General features: G+C 33.0%; 1 pseudogene; it reads right to left on the reverse strand.

Annotated features, from left to right (window-relative positions):
- LOC149571914 (putative LRR receptor-like serine/threonine-protein kinase At1g53440) overlaps positions 1-22,143 on the reverse strand; it is a 398,785-nt pseudogene that overhangs the window by 272,480 nt on the left and 104,162 nt on the right.

The raw sequence follows: 22,143 nt of genomic DNA on the forward strand, positions 1-22,143 counted from the left end.
CTACATTTTTCATTGTTGTCAACATAGTAGTGATTTTGTAAACTTTGGCAAAGTAGCATACATAGATAATGGTTGTATAGACAAAGTTTTGAGTATTAGGTGACACATGGTTAAGAATATGTTCCACACTATGTCCTAATGATGAGGTTAAGTGTATGTAACATTAGTCAAAGAGATACAAAAGATATACATGATTTATAGAGAGTAGAATAGAAACATAGTACCTGAGAAACAATTTTTGATGATTGCATTTTATCTCTTAATAGAGGTATAATTAGAATACACAAATTTAGACAGTGATAGAGGATAGTCTAATGATGATGTCAATAAGTGCATGAATTCTGAAGTGTCACATCCAAGAAATTATATAGATTGTGAGCTAATAGTACTGTGTGGTTGCAAAATAAGTAATTATCTTATTGTCATCCTATTATAATTAATTGACAAAGACTCAAATCTGACTCAAGGAATTATCTTGAGGACTTGCTATAAACGAAAGTATTTTCCTTGATTGGAAAGTGTGTGGTGTGTGAAGTATTCAAGGAAGTGTGAATAGGATAAGTGTCTAATAAATGTGAGTAAGAAATCTAAGAGATTATTGGATGTGAAGTTTGTGATCTGGTATTGAGATCAAAAGGAGAAAAAGTCTAGTTGACAAGATAAAGAATGAGGAAGGAGCGGTATAGTTCAATTCTATTATTACACAAGGAATAATATAGAGATCATTTTGATATTGGGTTCATTGGTCTTACCCTTGAAGCTATTTGGATAGTGGATCCTTGCCTTCTACAACTCCTAACAGAGTTGGCATAACTCCCAATAGGGTTGGAATCTCCTAACAAGGACTGCTATGTACTGAATGTATTTCATAGAATCCTAATAGGGTTCATCCTCTAACAATGAATATTTATATTAGTGCATCATCTTGCGGGTTCCATCCCCACTAATGTTTTCCTTTGGATCAAGGGTTTCCCTAGTTAACATATCTAGTGCTATTGTGCATGAGTATTTTGTTATGGTTTCTGATTATATTGCTTACATGGTTAAGATTTGATAAGGTTGATAATTATGATAATAGTTAGATAACTAATTCACTACCACCCACCCATTTTCTCAATTATATTGGTGGACTATATATTATAACAACAACAATACAATATTTAATTTCAACTAGTGAGGAGTTCTTTAATTGAATATGGAGGTATGGATGATATTATAATTGCAAAAAAGTTTCCTTGTGTTGGAGCTTCAATAATGCAAGGTTATGAGAATGGTCTTTGTAAAAAGATGCAAATTTTTTGTGCACCCTACATTACTAGAATTTATTACATGATCCATAGAATGAATCTAGGTTTTGGAATTGTGACCACCCATGCTCCTAGAAAAAAATTGAAACTTTAGTTAGAGATCTCTACCAATACTTATGTCAAATTCTAAAATAATTATGGAATTTCAACACTCTTTTGAAGGTTTAAGTAATGAAAATAAAATTCTTAATAATGATGATATTATTGGTCCCAACTAGTACTAAGAGGGTAGGAGGGAGGGGGTGAATCAATAATAATTTTCTTATGGGTTATAAAAACATTCTTACATACCAAACTAGTCACTTATCCCTTAACTTGAAAGATGACAACAAATGCAATGTAATAAAACCATATAAGATCACATAACAAGGGATATATCATTAATAGATATTTATACATGGAAACCCTTAGTGTGAGGATGAAAACTATAGTGGCAGTAATATATCCACTAGCCTTTCCTCGTTAAAGGCTTAGAACTGTTCATTTTCAAAGCTTGTACTATTAGGAATGAGAACAATCTATTCAAATTTTAATCCTATTAAGGCTACCTTGTGAGAGGATTTGAGATCTCTTTCTAAGATATACCTTGTTAGAGTATTTCAAAGACTTACAATTTTTTTATATTAAAGGATTATAATAGTTACAATAGTAAGAAAGAAAACTAAAATTTTAGATCTAAGAATATGAGACACCTTACCTTGTAGATCCTCTAGGATTACTAATGTTGATATGAATATGGATTCACCTATTTTTTATTTGGTTGAGGATTTATATTCGAATTTACATGATGTTAATATGGTTTTAATGTGTTGTGACAATAAGTTGCAAAAACTATTTTTGAATTACTATTAGTTTATTCCCATGAGTGAATATGTTGATTGGTTAGTTGTGATACAGAAGATTATGGTGTTTGAGAGATTTGCAATTTTTTTCTATTATATTTGATGGACTGGAAGCCTTTTGCGAAGATGAAGCTAAGTACAAACATTTCTTTTTGGATAAAAGTGTTAGATACACTTTTCTATTTACCTATGGAATCTGATGCAAGAGAATCTTGGGTTCTCAATAACTATTTTTGATTTCTTACTAGAGTGCTTCATTTCATGTTCATTGACATGTTGGGTGGTGGGTTTAGTGTGTTCAATTTTTTTTCTTCAATGATCTTAGTTACTATTCTAGTGTTCTTTTACTAAACTATCATATTCATCGAGTGGGCTCAGTTATCTATTGATACTTTACTTCACCAAGTGAGCTCAATGTTTTCTCTATTTCCTTTGTCATGTTCCTGGTCTCACAGAGTCATTTTTTAATTTAATTTGTTAGGCCAACCTATGGCTTGAGTTTTTTTTTTTTAATCTATTTGATTGACCTATGGATTGAGTGTTTGTTTAGTTTAACCTTCTAGGTTGACATGTATCTTGACTAGGTATAAGCAAAGATTCTAGAGTTTTCTAGAGTCATTAGTTAGGACTTAGAAGTAGAGTTGTAAGATGAAGTAGTGAAAAGAATCATGAGGGATGGAGTGGCTAGGAGATGGAAGTTAATATATAAGTCTAGAGATATACACTTCTTTGTAATAATATATTGTTCTTTATAATGAACATAAATGGGAAGGCCTTACAATCCAACATGTTGGATGTAAATTTTTTTATTTTAACATATAAAATATTATCTCTCTAGATCTGAATCTCTATCTTGTTGTTCACTTTTTGTTGTGCTATTATTTTATTGGGACTAGGTCATGTATGTATGTATGTATGTGATATATATATATATGTGTGTGTGTGTGTGTGTGTGTGTGTGTGTGTGTGATATATATATATATATATATATATATATATGTATGTATCTATGTATGTATCTATGTATGTATGTATCATGTACATATATTTATATATATGCATATATGTATGTATGTATATATGCATGCATGTATGTATACATATGTGTGTGTGTGTGTGTTTATATATCTATATATATACACACACATATATAGATATGTATCTTACTAGAAATATAAGAGGAGTAACTGAGATGTGTGTGTGTGTATGTATGTATATATGCATGCATGCATGTATACATATATGTGTGTGTGTGTTTATATATTTATATATATATGCACACATATATAGATATGTATATTGCTAGAAATATAAGGGGAGTAACTGAGAGGGGAGGGGTGAATTAGTTACCACTAAAATAAATTTTAGATCCCTTAGATGTCAGTACAAAATAAAATTTGAAAATTGAACTCTACTAATACTTGGCAAACACATAGAAAAATGTTGTAACTTGATAAACATTGAAAATTCTTGACAAATACTTAACATGAAAATCTTAAGATGTTACTTGAGATTACTATTACTTTAACTTAGTTGAAAATATATAAGAGAAATAGCATGAACACATTTGACACCAAGATCTAACATGGAAACCCAATTTGGGAAAAACCACCAATTGCAATTGCAACTAGTTACTGATTTTCACTCTTTTGAAGTGAGCCCTATTAGGAGCCAACCTTGTTAAAGGTTACAAAATAAACTATTAATTGTGACTCTATTAGAGAATTTAATCACCCTTTTAGGAGTGGCCTTGTTAGAGCTCTTTGGACAATTCAATAGAAATGCCACCTTGTTAGAAGATTTACAAATAGTTGTTAAGCTAACTCTATTAAGAGATTTAGATCGTTGCTACAATGGTTAGAGAGTAATAATGAGATGACCTAATCTCTAATGCAACTAAATTGGTAACTACAGATCTCAATTCTAGCTTGTATACTTGGTTCATCTTGATCGAATGAATCTGTTCAACTCCATGAGGATATTCTGCTTATCCTTCGAATTCGCTTCCTCTTAGTATCATTAAATCTTTAATTATCTTCCATGCATTCTCATTTTCTAATCCTGAACTCGACCTTATATTTATATCTTTTATATTGTCAATTTGGCTAGAATATAACTTAGAATAATTAATATTCATCTTCTTAGTTGGCTAGAACCAACAAACAATTCAATTGAACTCAATATGCCAAAACAAGAAAATCCTTTGTTAGCCAACCTTGCTTGGTAGACACTAACTTAGAAATGATTTTCCTGTGTTAACCAAGTGAACTCATTCAACGCTACATATTTACAAAGTTCCTTTGGTAATCGAGTGAGCTTAGTTAACACTAGTTCCATCCAACATTTCCTTCATTAACCAAGTGAGCTTGGTTAACACTCAACATCTACAAACTTTCCTTTGGCACCCAAGTGAAGTTGGTAGACACTGTCTTCTGAACTAGGAAAACTCTAGAATACTCGGTAGACATAGAAAACTATACTCAATGCCCAAGTGAGCTCGACATACATTGACTAGAAATGGTATGACATTTTGTGTAACATCAAAGATAATACACAATTAATCAATTGTACTAACAATATATATGTATATATGTATACATATACATGAAAATGATAAAAAAATGATTTAGTATAGGGAAAATGGTGCCACATTATGATGAAAAATTTGGGAAAAGAATGAATTTGAATGTAAATTATAGTCAAACTAAATGATCCTAAAAAATTACAAATTATGTCAAATAAAATTGATTACACAATTAAACTTGAAGAGCTAGAGGGGCATAAAGAGGGTAAAATAGTATCTATTTTCATAACTCTTATTGACACATTTTCCGTACAAAAGGAAATAAATTTGAACTCCTAACAATCAATGTCCACTTGGTATCATTTACATATTTTATTAGCTAGACGTACAAAAACCCTAAATAAAGTGGAATATAGTGAGCTAAAATTTTGTATCTAGATTTTGTGTATGTGAATATTTTATATTTCATTAAACTATAATAATATTTTATAAGATGCACTTTTTTAACTCACCTCAAAACCTTACAAGTATATAATATGGAGAAACAACTAGAATATTCACAACTTAGACAACCCTTTCCAAATATCTATGAATATTAGAAAAAAAATATCCAAAGCCACCCATCCATATAAATTTTTATTTTCAAATATATCTATAAACAAAGATAATTTTTCCAAACATATTTTTCTTTCCCCACTTTAAAAAGTTGTGCATTCTCACCTTAGATTCTAATAAATTTTACGCACACACACATATATATACACATATATATCATCATAAATTTGTATTGTATGTTTAATATATTATATATGTTCCTATATCATTTTTATACTCACATAAGTTCAAAATTAAGATTATAAGTATAAAAGTATAAACCATATTTATTCTATAAAAAATTGTATAGCGTATTAACTCACAATATCTTTGGTTTGATCAAATCTCCAATATACTCTAGAATTTGTCCATAGAGTAAGGCATTTCTTAGCACTTTGTAAAGAGAAGCAAAGAAAACACATGAAAATGTTATTCTGAATAATAATAGTTTTTTGATATTTTAATTCTATGTCTTAGATGTAATTTAAAAAATATATTAACACAATATTAATATACCTATATGGTCTTTAGATTTTCAAATTTTGTATGAACAACAAATTTGATCCATCTCCACTAAGATAAGATATTATCCTAATTGTATATGATCATACAAAATTAATTGACATCAATTATATGAAGTACATATTTTAAAATAATTTTTGCACTTAAAGTTTTAATTGAATATATAGGAAAGTGAAAGTTTATAGATATTATATTAGAATCAATAAAAAAAATCTTTCAATTGATAGAATTTTAGCACAAAATAAGAAATCATGAATGAAAACATAAATTGGGATGATAAAATAATAATACTTACAAGTCTTTTAGTTGAATCAAATTTGAAATAGTTAAAGGAATTGGACCTTCTAAAGAAGTAGCTTCAAGCCTCCTATGATGAATAACTTGAATAAGATTGATATTTATAAGCTTGTATATTGTAATATATAGCTATCATAAATTTATAAATTTAAATTATAAAATATGAATTCCCAACAAGTAAGAGGAATATTCTCACAAAGTTGTAAGGTTTCTAATTTCCAATGAGATCTAGTATTTTCCCACTAAAGTTATTACTACTTGCTATACTACACAAAAGAAAACAAATTTTTATGTTTACTAAGGCATATTAATTTCATAATAATTTTCTAAACTTTAATTTATAAAATTTGATTGTCCAAACATGCAAACTTACAAATATTTTAGTTGATGCAAGTGGCCATATATTTTAGGTATCGTATTGTGAAATCAATTACTTTGAATAAACCTATGAATATCCAAAATGAATTTTTTTTAGAATGTATCATTTTTCAATAATTCTAAATAATTAATTCAATGATAATTTGAAATATGTAAGTTATAAATTTAATTGAGCAAAAATGAGTATGGATGGATGAAAGGTAGATTGTTGGGTCATACTACTAGTTAAAATGGTAAAAGTTTTTAGAAATATCAAAAATTGAATTAAGGGAAAGCTTAATTCCATTTGGGATTTGCCAAGTATGAAAAAGAAAAATCATCAAAGGTAGAAGCCATGGTAGAAATGAACAAGTTAGAATGTGAGGAAGGAAATGGCTAAATCACAAAGGGTCTTCATTGAAGGGGCAATATAATTTACCACATGCACTCATATCGAGGGTTTAAAATAGGCAAGAAAAGAGGCCAATATATTGTCTAACTAAGGGGCGGGAGGATTTGGGGGGTAGGTGGTGGGGGTTTATATGCAAAAATATGTGCTTGAGTATTGTTTGGGTATTGGAGAGGGTGACAAAAAATAAGTTTTTGGAAATATTTTTTTGAAAATAGGGGTGTTCTTTAGTATTCCATGAATGCGTGTATTATGATTTAGGCTTACTAAGTGAACCCCTAGTACAAAATTTTAGACCAAATTAGAAGAAATTTTTCATACTAAAATTGAAGTTCAATTCTAAATTTTTGAATTAAAAATAGTAGGGTTGCCCAATTTAGATCAAAGTAGCAGAAAAGTATTCAAGAATTGGGCATATTCATAAGAATGGATACCTTCAAGAAAAACCCCCTTCTAGAAAAGTGGACATGGGGAAGAAAAAGAAAAAGAATGGTATACTCCACTAGAATATTTTTAAGGCTATAGTCATTTCATGTTAAAAATTCATATTCTATTTTTAAGCTCTTAAAAGAATGCAACAAATTTGTGAAATGTACCTAGGCAGATGTTAAGGTGGAAAATTATTATCAATTAGTATATATCACAATATGATGGATGATAAGTGTTACAATCTAGCTAATGGTTTATATCTTATCAATTATATTGAATTCTTGAAGAAAAATTTCTATTGTATAGAAAAATGTAAGAATTTCTATTTTTAGAGGATGTATTGGGAGCATAATTTCTATGTAAAACTCAAACTAAAATGGTTCCCAAAATACATTAGATTTAATAATGGAAAAGAAAAAAATTTAATTCATATTGGATTATCATATTCTAAACTAGTAAAGGTAACACATCATATAACTCTTAACAAAATTTGAGATAATCTCAATGACATACATATTTCAAATCATTAAAATACATATTTCAAATCATTAAAATACATATTTCAAATCATTAAATCCCCCTCATCAAATCTTCATTGAATTTTTCTAGTTGTTGATCTTGTAACAAAATTTGTCCTTACCCACAAAAATTCTCGAACAATCCACATTTTCATCAAATGTTAGTCTCAAATCAATTCTTTTACAAATTGTTCTCTTTTTTTTTTTGGCTCAATTAACATTTCACTAGCTCAATTAATACTAAGATTGATTAACACTACTCCTTCTTGGGTGTGTTAATCTTTCTTGGGTAACACTAATCATCATTCACTTCCTTTCCTTATGCTCAATGACAACTATAATAGCTTGATGACCATTATTTCTTCATTCAATAACCAAACTGACTAGCTTTCTTATAGATGATCTCAAAACTTAATCAAATCATATAAAATAATCAAACCAACACTATACTATCAAATTCTAACTCATCAAGTTCTCATTGAAATACATACACTTATCAATACTTTCTTCAAATCATCTTCATTAATTAGATGATATGGCACTCTACTAAATTAGTATAATGTCTTACCAATTTAGGCTTGATATCAATGAAAACATAAGAACTGATATGACTCTTTCAAAAACATTAGCATCCTTATCTTCAACCTTATCAATTAGGACTGAAAATCCTCAACCTAAGCCATTTAATACAAGAGAAATAGGGGCTTCCAAACATAAATCTCAATATAACTCATGTTAAATTAGAAAAAAGCAAATAAGATGAAGGGCTACCAATGCTAAACCCAATGTATATGGAGGAAGTATGCAAGAAATTTCTCTTTCATACAATATTCATTAACCTTTAGATATGTATTGTGATTAAATTGAATAAATAGGATTAATTGATTAAGTGTGAGACTGATTAACTTGCCTAGGGTTAATTTATTCATACACATGTATAGTCTTAATAAAGCAAAAAAAAGACCTAAGACACAATAGAAAGAGAGAGAAAGTGACTAACCTTAAAGAATAGTGCAAGACACCTTTCTTCTCAAAAAACTATGGATTGCAAACTATAAAATATAAATTGACAATAGATATGGAATGAGGATAGAAAACCTTGAAACCCCTAAAAAGTGCAAATCCTTAGGTGCATATCAACCTGGTTAACATATGCTATTATATGTTCTACCAAGTCAATGAGTTATTGGAGGGTAGAAATACGATCGATCTCAAATCTCCTAGAAGCTTCCAACAATAGGTTTCTAATTTTAAATTTCTAATTTTGATAACCTTTTCCTATACACAAAAAAAAATGTTTTTTGTCAGGAGGGATAGGATTTTCTTGGTGAAGCCAAAATTTAGGGATTAACCTTGAAAGAGACAAGTATGTAAAACCATGTAAAGAAGTAAGATAAATCCAATAATTAACATTACTTGATAAAATCCTTGTAAGGAAGAGTTTCATTAGTGTTAGATGTTGTTGATGCTCAATCTCTACTAGGATTCTAAGAGATCGTCACAAATGCGATAGATCTAATCAATACCAAATCAAGGAGCCACGGATGTAAATTTACATAAATGAAGAAGAGGGTAAATGCCACAATGTAGATCTGTTTATCAAATAAGTAAGATTGAAAATTGAGTGTCAACACACTTAACCATTTTCACTGCACATGCTGAGTTACAGATAGTGTCGAGAAAACTAGAAGACAATATGTGTTGAGCAAGTCACAGTAGGTACCAAGTAGATGAGGCCAATATGTGCCGAGTAACTCAGGATCCAATAGGCATCGAGAAATGAAGAAAACTAATAGGTGTCGAGTGACATAGTAATTCTATAGGAGCCAAGAAACGTAGAAACACAATGAATGTCAAGCAATCCAGAATAGATGATGTTGAGCATCAGTATTACTTCATGTGCCAAGCAACGTCAGATTAGCATAAGAGTTTGTGCCAATACAAACCATGATGTGAAATGGTTATGCATGACTCATGAAAAGACAAAAGAATAAGATCAAATCCTCACAACCACCTATGCAATCCTCATGCAGCCAATCAAAAAATTGGAGATTGCATGCAACCAATGGGTGAATTTTTGGGATTTGAGTAGGAACATTTTATCCAACGATGCATAATGAACCACTAATCTTTATAAGGGAGTCTTGACACCATTAAACAATGAAGTGAGACGTGAAAAAAGAAGAAGGAAAAGAAAAACCTATTATTAAGGTCATTGCAGAACATTTGGTGTCAAAGATTAAGTGGAAAGGATAGAATTTACACATCTAGTTGATCATAATAGAACAAGAAACACAATCAGTAGATCAAATCTAGCAGATATCAATTATAGAAGAGCAGATCAAGAGTCGGCGATCAACATTAGAGAGTGCATTAGATCAGGTGTATTATCTTAATACTCTCTCACAAGTATATTAGGAATTTGAAAATCCTATTGAGTTAGGTGGGTTTAACAGCTCTATGTAAATCCTTTAACAGGGTGGCATTCTAAGTTGAATGTTCTTAAGTCCTCTAACAAGGCAATGTTGAAATCCTTTAATAGGGCCACATTTAACAGTGTGTTGTAGACTTTAATAAGGCAGGCCTTTAACAGGGAAAACCATCAGAAGTGGTTGAAATCAATTGTTGCAGTAATTTTGTGGGTATCATCCCCACCCTAGTTTTACCTTCTTATTCCTGGAGGGTTTTTGGGTCACCAAAATCTCAAGTGTTAATATGGTGATGCATGTTTGTTTCTCATGATTGTTTAATTTTTTTATGCATGCATGTTAATTTCAGTTATGTGTTATTATGGGTTTAAAAGTAGTTTAAAAGGCTAGTACTTCTGATTCACCCCCCTCCCCCCCCCCCCCCCCCCCCCTCTTAGAAGCACTCTTCCCATTAAGACATTACAACAATTGGTATTAGAGCCAAGTTCTCTCAAGAAGAAGCCTAATATCTTGGAGGAAAAGATCTAAAGATGGAATCCTTCAAGCTTAGGAAGATCATTGAGAACCAGGTGATAGATGTGCATCTTGCTCTACACAAGGTAGAGGAAGCTAGAGAGGAATTAAGAAAATCCTTAAAAAGAAGGAAGGAAATAGCTATAGCAAAAAATGATATTCACTACAAGGAGATTGACACCACACAAGTATTTTCCAAAGGAGATTCCAAAGAATTTGATGTAGCAATAGCAGAACTAATGGAGAAAAATAGAGTTCAAGCATAAGAGATAAGAACTCTTAAGATAGAGCATGAATCACAAGCCACGATGCTATGTGAAATCACTGAGCAAAAGAAAAGAGTAGTTGAGGATAGAGTCATGATGGAAAATGACAAAAGAAATCTTGCAAATAGACTTGAAGAAAAATGTACTGAATTAACAAGGATCTCAAACATGCAGATGGGTACACTTGCCTAACTGATGAACCTTTATCATGAACTCAATATGAAAGATATTGAGATCTCTACTTTGAGGATGTAGAATGAACAACTACAAAATGAACTAAAGAGAAAAAAATAAATAGCTAAGAATCTTAACAAGTCAAGTGAAGCCATCAAGTACTTCAAATAGTTGCTAAAATCCCCAAGACCAGCCAATGATACATCAGGACTTGGGTACATCAGCACTAAAGTTGGGGAATCATCAAAGAGTGCTAAGAAAAGAAGTGACAAAGGTAAGGATTCTAAACCCACCTGTCATTACTATAATAAAAAGGGGCATACTACTAATGTTTGCAAGAGTAGAAGGATCAATTAGCCAAACACACCCAAAAGCAAGGGTTATTGTCACAAGAGCAACATGCAAGGACATATGACACAAGACTATAGGTCTAAAGTCACAAGGACACAAAAATTTGATGGACACTGCTACAATTGCAAGAAGTATGAACATAGAGCCCTTGAATGTAGATCAAAACCTATGTGGACACCAAATCAACATGTAAGAAGGGACAACTATGTACATCATTACAATTGGGAGTAAAATACAAGGAAAAGCTATCACTATTGTCAAGAGTATGGACATATACCCTAGAACTACATAAGAACACATTTCAAGGGGAACTATAAAAGATGGTTGAACCAAACTACTTGCTTCAGTTGCTTGAAAACTAGACATGTTAGCAGGAATTGTCCAACAAAGGCCAAAGCATCCAAGACTAAAATAAATAAGGACAAAGAAAAAGTTGAGGAGGCACACATTAGAGCAGATGTAAAGAAGACATGGCAGAAAAATGATGGATCAAGTACATCCAATGGAGGGGTCACTTCACCCAAGAGGTCAAGTGATCATACCTCATCCAACTAATCACAAGATGAGCCTATGGGGCTGATACATATAAGGAAGTATCATCCATGAGCCCTAAACCATGATGAAGCACTACAAAGTACAAATTTTCATGAGATAAGATGCTAAGAAAAAACTTGAATGATGGTGTCGAGCTGTCTTTGGTTGCCAAGTTATTGACAAAGTTAGAAGATGTCGAGTGAAGAATAGATGTCGAGTGGATACCGAGTTGAAAACCTTTTGAAGCCAAGTGACTGGTGAAGGTACAAAATGCATTAAATGCAAGGTTTTTAAGTCACTCAAAGGCAAAAATCAATTCATTTTGAGCCATTCAAATGAAGAGTGATTACCAAGAGCATGACTGAACAATTTTCAAGCATTCAACCAGTGATTTGTTGTGATTCAGCATCTATCCAAGTGATCTAATCATTTAACTAGATATTTTCCTTCAGGTGCTGAGTTGTACAGTTTGAGAAATTTATTTTAAATCATAAAACCCTAGTTCAGTTAAAAATGGTGTCTAGTTCAAAATTGACCCAAACGAAAGAGAGCCATGAAATTCTACTTGTCAGCAATGAGGTTAAGCAACTTGAATTTAGGCCAAGCCCAGAAGTTGCATATAAAAATGATCCCATTGGTGCCCTATCCACCATCCCTAAAAAAAATTTTATGGTACAGGATGTGTGGAAGTGTTATAACTACAAGATTGGAGCCATAGGAGACTTGGAACTCTTTAATGCCTTTGACAAACTCTATGACAATAGTATATTGAAGGATGAGTTTTCAATCATAGAAAAGAAGGGTTTAACCAAAGCCCTAGTTTTTCCAATCGTATTCAAAACTAAGTGGATATGCATAATACTTAGCAGAATTCATGATGGATCATTTTGGTTAGAGAAAGGACCAGTTAAAATTACTAAGAAAATGGTTCATAGGGTCATAGGTTTTCCAACCCTAGATCGGCCCAAGACTTTGAGAAGTGAAAAGAAGGAAACAATAGAGAGGAACACAGGTGCAAACTGGAATAATAGAGGAATGAAAATTGACAAAGTAAAAGATCCCCTATTAGAATTTTCTATGAGGATCATATCACACAAATTTTGTCAGTCCAATAGATTGAATAGCGTGCCTTGTATAGCCATTGATGTTGCATACAAACTGATGAAGAAGGATCACATGTACGACCTTGCAGAGCTCATGTTGCAACAGATTAATGAAAATCTTGGAGCTATTAGAAATTCAAATGGAGCACAATGTAAATTTGGGTCAGTACTAGTTTGTATATTCTTCTATGTGATGAAGGAATTCCCTTCATTTGGCGAAGTCAACTGGAGTTAGAACAAAATAATTATTGATCAAATAAATGATTTCATTGCACAAATGGGAGATAGCAATGAAATCATAAAGATTAAGGATGTTGTTGACACTTCAAGTCAAAAAATTGATCCACTAAATATAGAGGGTCTCACTAAGATCCTTGACCAAAAAATACTTCAAGCACAATTGTGTACAAGTCCCATATTGGTTAGTGTAGATGAACTCCAAAATTTAGTAGATAAACTCAAAGAAGCCAAGGTGTCATCACAAGAACCACCTCAGATCATTCAAGCTATTGGACTTCCATTTCTACTATCTCCATCACCACCAAGAATAGCCATGCAAGCTCATTAGGAGTCGAGTGCAACAATAGGGGTAGATACAAGTATAATAGTACAAATAGAAAGTGCACCCCTAGCCATAGTGATACAAGAAGAGGATAAGGAAGAAACACAAGATAAGGAGGAGTCTGCAATACAAAATTTGGTTGGCTTGCCAAAAATAGGAACTCCTACCAAACCTATTCAGTAGCCGAGTACTGAAAAGATGACCTTACATGTCAATACACTAAGCTCAAGTTCTACTAGGGTAGCCAGGACCATTCATTATGGTATTCTTGAGCTTAATGAAGAAATTAAAATACCCTATTATGATTCAAGCACTTTAACTGAAGGAAATATGAATGAAATACAGAGTGCATTGGATAAGAGAAGGAGGCAAGAAGCTTTGCGAAAAGACTACAAATACAAGAAAGCAATGAATGAGATCAAACATATATTTATGGATGCATTTAGCCTACAACCTCCAGATTCAAGAAGGCCAATCCTTGAGCAACTATCTGATATAATTGATCAAGTGAATAATGAAGACCATGATACAAATGTAAAACTCATGGAATGGTCAAAAAAGAAGTTTGTAGGCAAGATCAACCAAAAGATAGCCAATAACATAATTTTAGGATACATTGACCTAGCTAAGAAATTGGATAGTGTAAAGATTGTGTTAGGGAACATCTTTTCCCTTTATAGAAAATTGTGTGATTTTTTCAGGTTCACACAAGAAATAAATCCAAAAATTTTGAACCTTGAGAGCAAACTAAAGCTCTCCAGCATGCAACTACCCTCAAATCCTACATGCAGTGAGAAGCACTTTTCTCAAATGCTTCACACTCAGAGGGAATTAGCTGCATTATCAGTAGAAGAGGCCACTATTAAAGAAAAGTTGATGCAAATACAAGACTCTATCACTCCCCATTTGGAGATATTACATAAGGATAAAATGTATGTAGAAATAGTCTTGAAGAAGGATCCAAATATTTCTACACATGGAAGACTTCTTGATCTAGCAACAGAGCTTGCAATCCAACACAAGTCATTGGATATTACATTGAATAATTGGGATGCAACTTTCAAAATACTCCTTGAGGTAAATAAAACATTTTTTGCCAAGCATGGCATTACCAGTTAGGACCCTTTGACATAAGTGTCAAAAAGGGGGAGAAAATATTCAAAGGGGGAGATATATTAAAGGAGGAGAAATGCATATAGTAAAATAAGGAGATAACAGGATCAGAAGGCAAGAATAGGTCAAAAATTCATGACATAATCAACTCAATGGGATTCATAAGATATATTATTGTTCGCAATATCTTTTTTGAAAATTCTGCAAGAAAAGAATGTACATATAATGGTTGGATCATGAATGATCAGTTAAGTGTTTTTGACACTCGTGTCAAAGGGGGAGATTGTTGATCAAATAAGTAAGATTGACAATTTAGTGTCAACACGCTTAACCATTTTCACTGCACATGTTGAGTTATAGATAGTGCCAAGTAGACCAGAAGATAGTATGTGCCGAGCAAGTCACAGTAGGTGTTAAGCAAATGAGACCAATATGTGCTGAGTAACTCAAGATCCAACAAGCACCAAGCAATGAAGAAAACTAACAGGTGCCGAGTGACACAGTAATTCTATAGGGGCCAAGTAACACAAAAACACAGTGGATGCCGAGCAATAAAAAATAGATGATGCTGAGCATCAGTATTACTTTATGTGTCGAGCAATGCCAGATTAGCATAAGAGTTTGTGCCAATACAAACCATGATGTGAAATGGTTACGCATGACTCATGATAGGACAAAAGGATAAGATCAAATCCTCATAACCACCTATGCAATCGTCATGTAGCCAATTAGAAAATTGGAGATTGCATGCAACCAATGGGTGAATTTTTAGGATTTGAGCAGGAACATTTTATCTAAGGATGCATAATGAACCACTAATCCTTATAAGGGAGTCTTGATACCATTAAACAGTGAAATGAGAAATGTGAAAAGAAGAAGGAAAAGAAAAGTTTGTTATTAAGGTATTGCAGAACATTTGGTGTCAAAGATTAAATGGAAAGGATAGCATTTACACATCTAGTTGATCATAATAGAACAAGGAACCCAATCAACAAATCAAATCTAGTAGAGATCAATTATAGAAGAGCAAATCAAGAGCCTGAGATCAGTATTAGAGAGTGCATTAGATCAAGTGTATTATCTTAATACTCTCTCACAATTGTATTTGGAATTTTAAAATCCTATTGAGTTAGATGGGTTTAATACCTCAATGTAAATCCTTTAATAGGGTGTTATTCTAAGTTGAATGTTCTTAAGTCCTCTAACAAGGCACACTCCTAATAGGGTGTTGAAATCCTTTAATAGGGTGACATTTAATTGTGTGTTGTAGCCTTTAACAAGGTAGGCCTTTAACAAGGCAAACCATCAAAAGTTGTTGAAATCAATTGTTGCAGTAATTTTGTGAGTATCATCCCCACCCTAGTTTTACCTTCTTATTCCTGGAGGGTTTTTGGGTCACCAAAATCTCAAGTGTTAATGTGGTGATGCATGTTTGTTTCTCGTGATTGTTTAATGTTTTTATGCATGCATGTTAATTTTAGTTATGTGTTATTATGGGTTTAAAAGTAGTTAAAAAGGCTAGTACTTCTGATTCACCCCCCCCTCCCCCCTCTCAGAAGCACTCTTCCCATTAAGACATTCCAACAAGATCACCTCCCTTGATGGCTAACAAAATACTAGATATTGAAGAGGAAATGCTCACAATGGATCCTTGAATCTTGAGATGGGCCTAAGAGTTTCCTTGAAAACTTGACAAATGCCTTGAATGTTCTTACTTGAATATCCTTCATTAATGTGTAGGTATGGTGTGGTTATAAAAATTAAGTTCACAAGATTCCTTATATACTAGTTTTCAAGATAAGAAATAAAGAAAGCCAATAAGGTTACAACCTCTAACAATTTAATCAATCAAAAAAAAATATTACCCCAAGGCCAAAATAGGCATAGGGTATAGATCAACCTGGTCAACCTATACTAGGATTTTACCAAAGAGAGATAATATTGAGGTCTTAGAAACTAGTAAAAAAGAATTGGGAAGAAAAAGAAAGGGCAGGAAAAAAAACCATTTGAGCACAAATGCATTCATGGACCATAAAATCTCTAAAAGAAAAGAGATAAAAGGTCTTAAATAATCTGTGATTCCATTTCAAGATAGTACACTTTAAAAAATATAAATTTCATGAGTAGAAATCATTCAATAAAACTATTATTATGGAGGGGCTTTTGGGTGGTTTTTGAATAGTTTGGAGTTCATTTTCACCGAGGAAGTTATTAATGTCAATTTGATTATCAAAACCATATGAAACTATATAAATTGTCTCATTTGTGGCAATATTATTTTTAATATGTTTTATAGAAATATTTTTAACTAGGAGTGTGCGAGATCATGGTGGACAAAACTCTACCCTTAAGTGGCAATCTAAAATCAACAAATCAAGTTTATATCAACTTGACATACAATTTTGAGCTAATTATGAAAATTATATTAAGAAGTTGTAAGAATAGAATTGTTTTGGTTTTCAAAATGCATACCTCATTTCTCCTTAGAAATGGGGACCCCCTTGAATTTTTTTTTTTTTCCAAACCCCTAGTCCTAGGTCTAAGTCCTTTTTAAGGTTCTACCTAGTGTCTAATCCTAGTCTGGCCCTCTACTTGAAAACCCAGTTGTTAGAAACTAGAGATTTTGAGAGAAAAGTGAAAATTGGTAGTAAAGGTGCACACTAGCACACTTAGCACACCTAGCACACCGTTCAAGGTGTGCTAGTGTTTTAAGTGCATTAATGTGGGAATGCTTCCCTTTGGAAGTGCACACCTATGCACATGCACACTTCCAAAGGTGCGCTCCATCTCGAGCCTATAATAGCCTAGGACCCCTCCTTCCTCCTTACTCATTTCCTCTTCATTCTCTTCAACAAGTGCATCTCCACATCTTATAAGAAGTATGCTTCACCTTTGCAACTTGCATACAACACACAAAGAATCTAACTTAGAAGGTGTGCACCTTTTTCACAAAAACTTAACAAAAGTTAAAAAATAATACATTCACCTAAGTGAAATGTGCACATATGTGAACCTATCCAAGGTATTCACATGTGTACCTTTCAAAGACAAGTATTCTCCTATGCGTAGTAAGGGTGCACACATAGCGCACCTCAAAAGTTTTTCTATGTGTACACCCTTTTTTTCAACACTTCAACCACTTTGCACAAAGTTTAGGGTGTGCATGTGTGCACCCCAAAAGGTGTGTTATGTGAACATCCTTAATGTTTGAGGGTCTACTAAAGGAAAAAGGCACACCTAGCACACCCTCAAGGTGTGCAAGGTGTGTTGGAATATTCAAATATGGAAAGAGTACTTATGAGAGTGGGGGGGGGGGGGGAGGGGGGGGTTGTGAATCATAAGTATCATACTTAAGCCAATAAAACTTTTAACTGAAAGTAAATTGCATGCATGTAAGTATATCAAATAATCATGAAACTAGATGCATGCATCAATAACACTTAACACTGGAATTTGGTAACCCAAAAACCCTCTAGGAATAAGAAGGTAAAACTAGGGTGGGGATGATACCCACAAAAAATACTGCAGCAATATTGTTCAACCACTTCTGATGGTTTGCCCTGTTAAAGGCCTACCCTATTAAAGGCTTTACACTGTGTCAATAGTGACCTGGTTAGAGGCTTTTAAACACTTAAAATGAAGTGTTACCCTGTTAAAGGATTTTATCACCTAGTTAAAGGATTTATCGAAATAGCTATTAAGCTAACCTATCATCATAGGATTTTTATTCTAATACAATTGCTAGAAAGTATTAGGTACAATAAACCTGACTGATTATAATCCTTGATTGCTGATTGTAGGAACTTGTTCTACTTTCTCTGATCTGGATCCTTTTGTGATCTGATAATCCTCACTTCTGAAAATAGACTTCCTTGCAAACCCTTGTATATCTTCTCATACCTCTTATCTCTCTTCTTCTTCTTCTTTTTTTCAATGACGTTTTGTCTTCTTATATAGAAGTCTGATTTTCCTTTACCACTCAATTCTCCATCTTCAATTTTAGGGTTTCAAAATTGATTAGGTAGGATACAATGTATCTACCCCATATCTTGTTTTCTTCTTGAAACTTTGCTAGTTGTATCTTAAAAACGTTCTACATGGTGTTCTGTGCCACCAACTCATCATTCTTATCTTCTTTTTTAATTCATAGATTTCTAGATAACAACCTTTTCGGCTTAGATCTGGCGAATCTTTGATTTCCTAAATAATTTAGCAACTCAGCATTATTGAGTTACTGGTGCTCGGCACCTCTATGTTACTCAACACCTATATCATCTTGACACTTTATGTTACTCGGCACTTGTACTTACTTCGCACTTGAACTTACTCGGCACTTGTGTTGCTCGACACTTATTCTTCACTCGGTAATTGATCTTCACTCGACATGCATGATGTACTTGGCATCTAATGTGGAATATGATTAAGTGTGTTGGCACTCAAGTGTTAAAAACATTATGATGTTAACAATCTCCCCCTTTGACATGAGTGACAAAAACACTTAATTGACCTTATAAGTGCATTTAGTAATCTGATTGGTATGCACATATTGAAAACTTTGATCAAAATTTATGTCTTACAATCTTACAATATATACCTCAAAAATTTTGTAACTCCCCTTGAGTTGATTGTGCCTTATCTATATATTATTTGTATATCAATGCTCCTCCTTTGTATCTATTCTCCCCTTATTAATCTGTATAACTCCCCCTTTACAATCTATATCTCCCCCTTTTTGACACTTATGTCAAAGAATGTTTAAGGGTTAAGACCATATTTGGCCAAGAATGTGCTATTTACCTCCATAATCATTCTAAGAGTTACATCCCAATTATTCAAAGCAATTTCTAGTGACTTATGTTGGATGGCAGTCTCGGCAGCAAGATGAACAAGTCCATCTGATGTAGAAAGATTTGGATCTTTCTTGAGTACATTTTCAGCATATACTTACTCTTTATGGAGTATCTCTAAATTTGGGGTAATGGAGGACTAGAGTTGTATTACTTTGGCCTTGATATTGGCCTCATCTACTATTAATATAGCTATTTCTTTGTTTGTGTGAAGCGATTGAGCAAAATGCTTCACACTTTGAGCTAGATCACTTGGTAGTTGCACGCTTGAAATGTTCAAATTTCTTTCCAAGCTCAGTATCTTTTGGCTAGTTTCTTGTGTGAAGTATGAAAAATAACACAACTTTTTGTATAGTGAGAATATATTCTCAAGTACCTTTTTCACCTTATCAATGAGCTTTGCCAATTCTACTTGTGAAAGTGCGATTTGTCTTGATATTATCTCATTCACTTTCCCTTGAAATTTCTTTTTTGACCATTCCATAATTTTGTACTGGTTTCTAGGTCTTCATTTGTCACCTGGTCAATAATATCTGTTAATTGCTCTGTGATATGATTTGACTCATCCGGTGATTGCAAACTGAAGGCATCCATAAAGATGTCCTTGATCTCATAAAGTGTTTGCTTATTTTTATACTCTTTCCTGAGTAGTTCCTGTCTTTTCCTTCTATTTAGTGCATCCTACACTTCATTGATTTGATCAATGGTTATTGATTTTGAGTCATAACTTGGTATGACTATATCTTTATCTAATTCAGGGTCTCCATAATGAAGTACCCTTGCAACTCTGGTAGTGCTAGATGATGGTACTAAAATTTGTAATGGCTTGTGTGAAGGAGTCCCTGAGGTAGGCAAATTTATTAGTGTTTGTATTGCCTCCTATCCTTTAGGGATTTTTACTATTTCCTCCTCTTTCTATTTACCATGATCAATTATTGTTATCTATGGAAGTCCACCTTGTATTTGTGTTGTAGGATTAGATTTAATGGTCTGTCCTATTTGTTATTTTTCTTGCTCTACAGCTGCACTTTGCTTTTGTCTTGCAACATCAATTATACTAGTTGGTATATCAAATTGATTGCTAGTAGTTGTGATAGAAGGTGGTTCTTGTGTATTCACCTTATCTTTCACTGTACTTTCTACTAGTTTTTGTAACTCATCTATACTGACCAATACTGGTTCTGTACATAGTATTGCTTGTTGTGTTGACTGGTCAAGAATTCTTTTCAGATCTTCTATAGTTAATGGATTGACATTCTGACCAGAAGTATCAGGAACATCAGTAATTGTTATAGTATCTGCAGGTGGAATGGATGCTTGTGGAGGGCTAGGGGGTGGCAATTGTGTGTCTTGCACACTCTGATCTAGTTGCTCCTCTTGTTAAATTGTTGCCATTGTATCCTTTTTTTGTGTCTTTTCCTCCTTTCCATCTATCTTTTCTTCTTCTCTCTTTTCTTCTTCTTCTTTCCTCTTTTCCTTCTCTTCTACTGGTATGGATGCTTCTTCCTTGTATTCTTCCTCAAGAAAATCTTCAATCTTTTATACAAATTCTTCCACGATTTTGTTGTTCTTTGAACAATCTCTTCCATTCTATTTTGAAGTATAAAGAATGCCCTATATTTGGGTGTGAACCTGTTACTATGCCTTTTGATTGCTTTGCTAATTTTTTCTCTACTCAAATCCGGCAATACACTAGCTAGGGTTGATTCCCTCATCTCCTTCTCCATTTTTAAGCAAAAATGCCATCTGTCTTCTATAATTTTTGACAGCTCCTTTGGCAATTGACCATCTAGTTCAAGTGGGGTGTACTTGAACTATGCAATCATTCCATACACTGTTTCCTCTATCTTATTTTGTTCTTCTTTATTAAATTTACTAAAATCAACTTTATTTAAATTATTCAAGTCACCACTTGCAATCTTTTTACATAGGGTATCAACTAATGAATTGCTTACCTCTTCTATTTTCTCTTCGTCATCAGTTTCAGGTTGAGCCACATACTTTCTTCTTTTCCTTGGCTCTTCTTGAGATTCCTTGACTTGTTTCTTTTTGGCAACTTCCTCTTTAGCCTTTTGAGTAGAGGCTCTTGTTGACACTCGTGTTGTTGGCTTCTGAGGTGATGAAGTGGCAACTTTCTTCGTTTTGGGCTTGGTTGAAGTCTGTTCTATTGCCTTTCTCTTCTTTGGCTCGGCTTCAGTTGGTGCTTCCTTGGCTTCTTCTTTCTCTGCACCTTCCTGCTTGTCTTCTCCAAGACTTTGGGTTAGTTCTATTGGCCCTTGTTCCTGTTCATCTTCATCCCCATTGTCATCTTTTTCTTCTTCTGCCTCAGTCTCAATTTCTTTGCCAAACTTCTTCTTGATTTTCTTGACTAATTTATCTTTCTTCTTCAATGTAGAAGAATTTTTTAATTCCATGTTTATTTTTGATCTTACCACATCATAAGTGCCAAAAT

Source organism: Cupressus sempervirens, chromosome 2 (genome assembly GCF_028749045.1).
Source record: "Cupressus sempervirens isolate cs-2001-9-10 chromosome 2, ASM2874904v1, whole genome shotgun sequence".
In the NCBI taxonomy this organism is placed as follows: domain Eukaryota; kingdom Viridiplantae; phylum Streptophyta; class Pinopsida; order Cupressales; family Cupressaceae; genus Cupressus; species Cupressus sempervirens.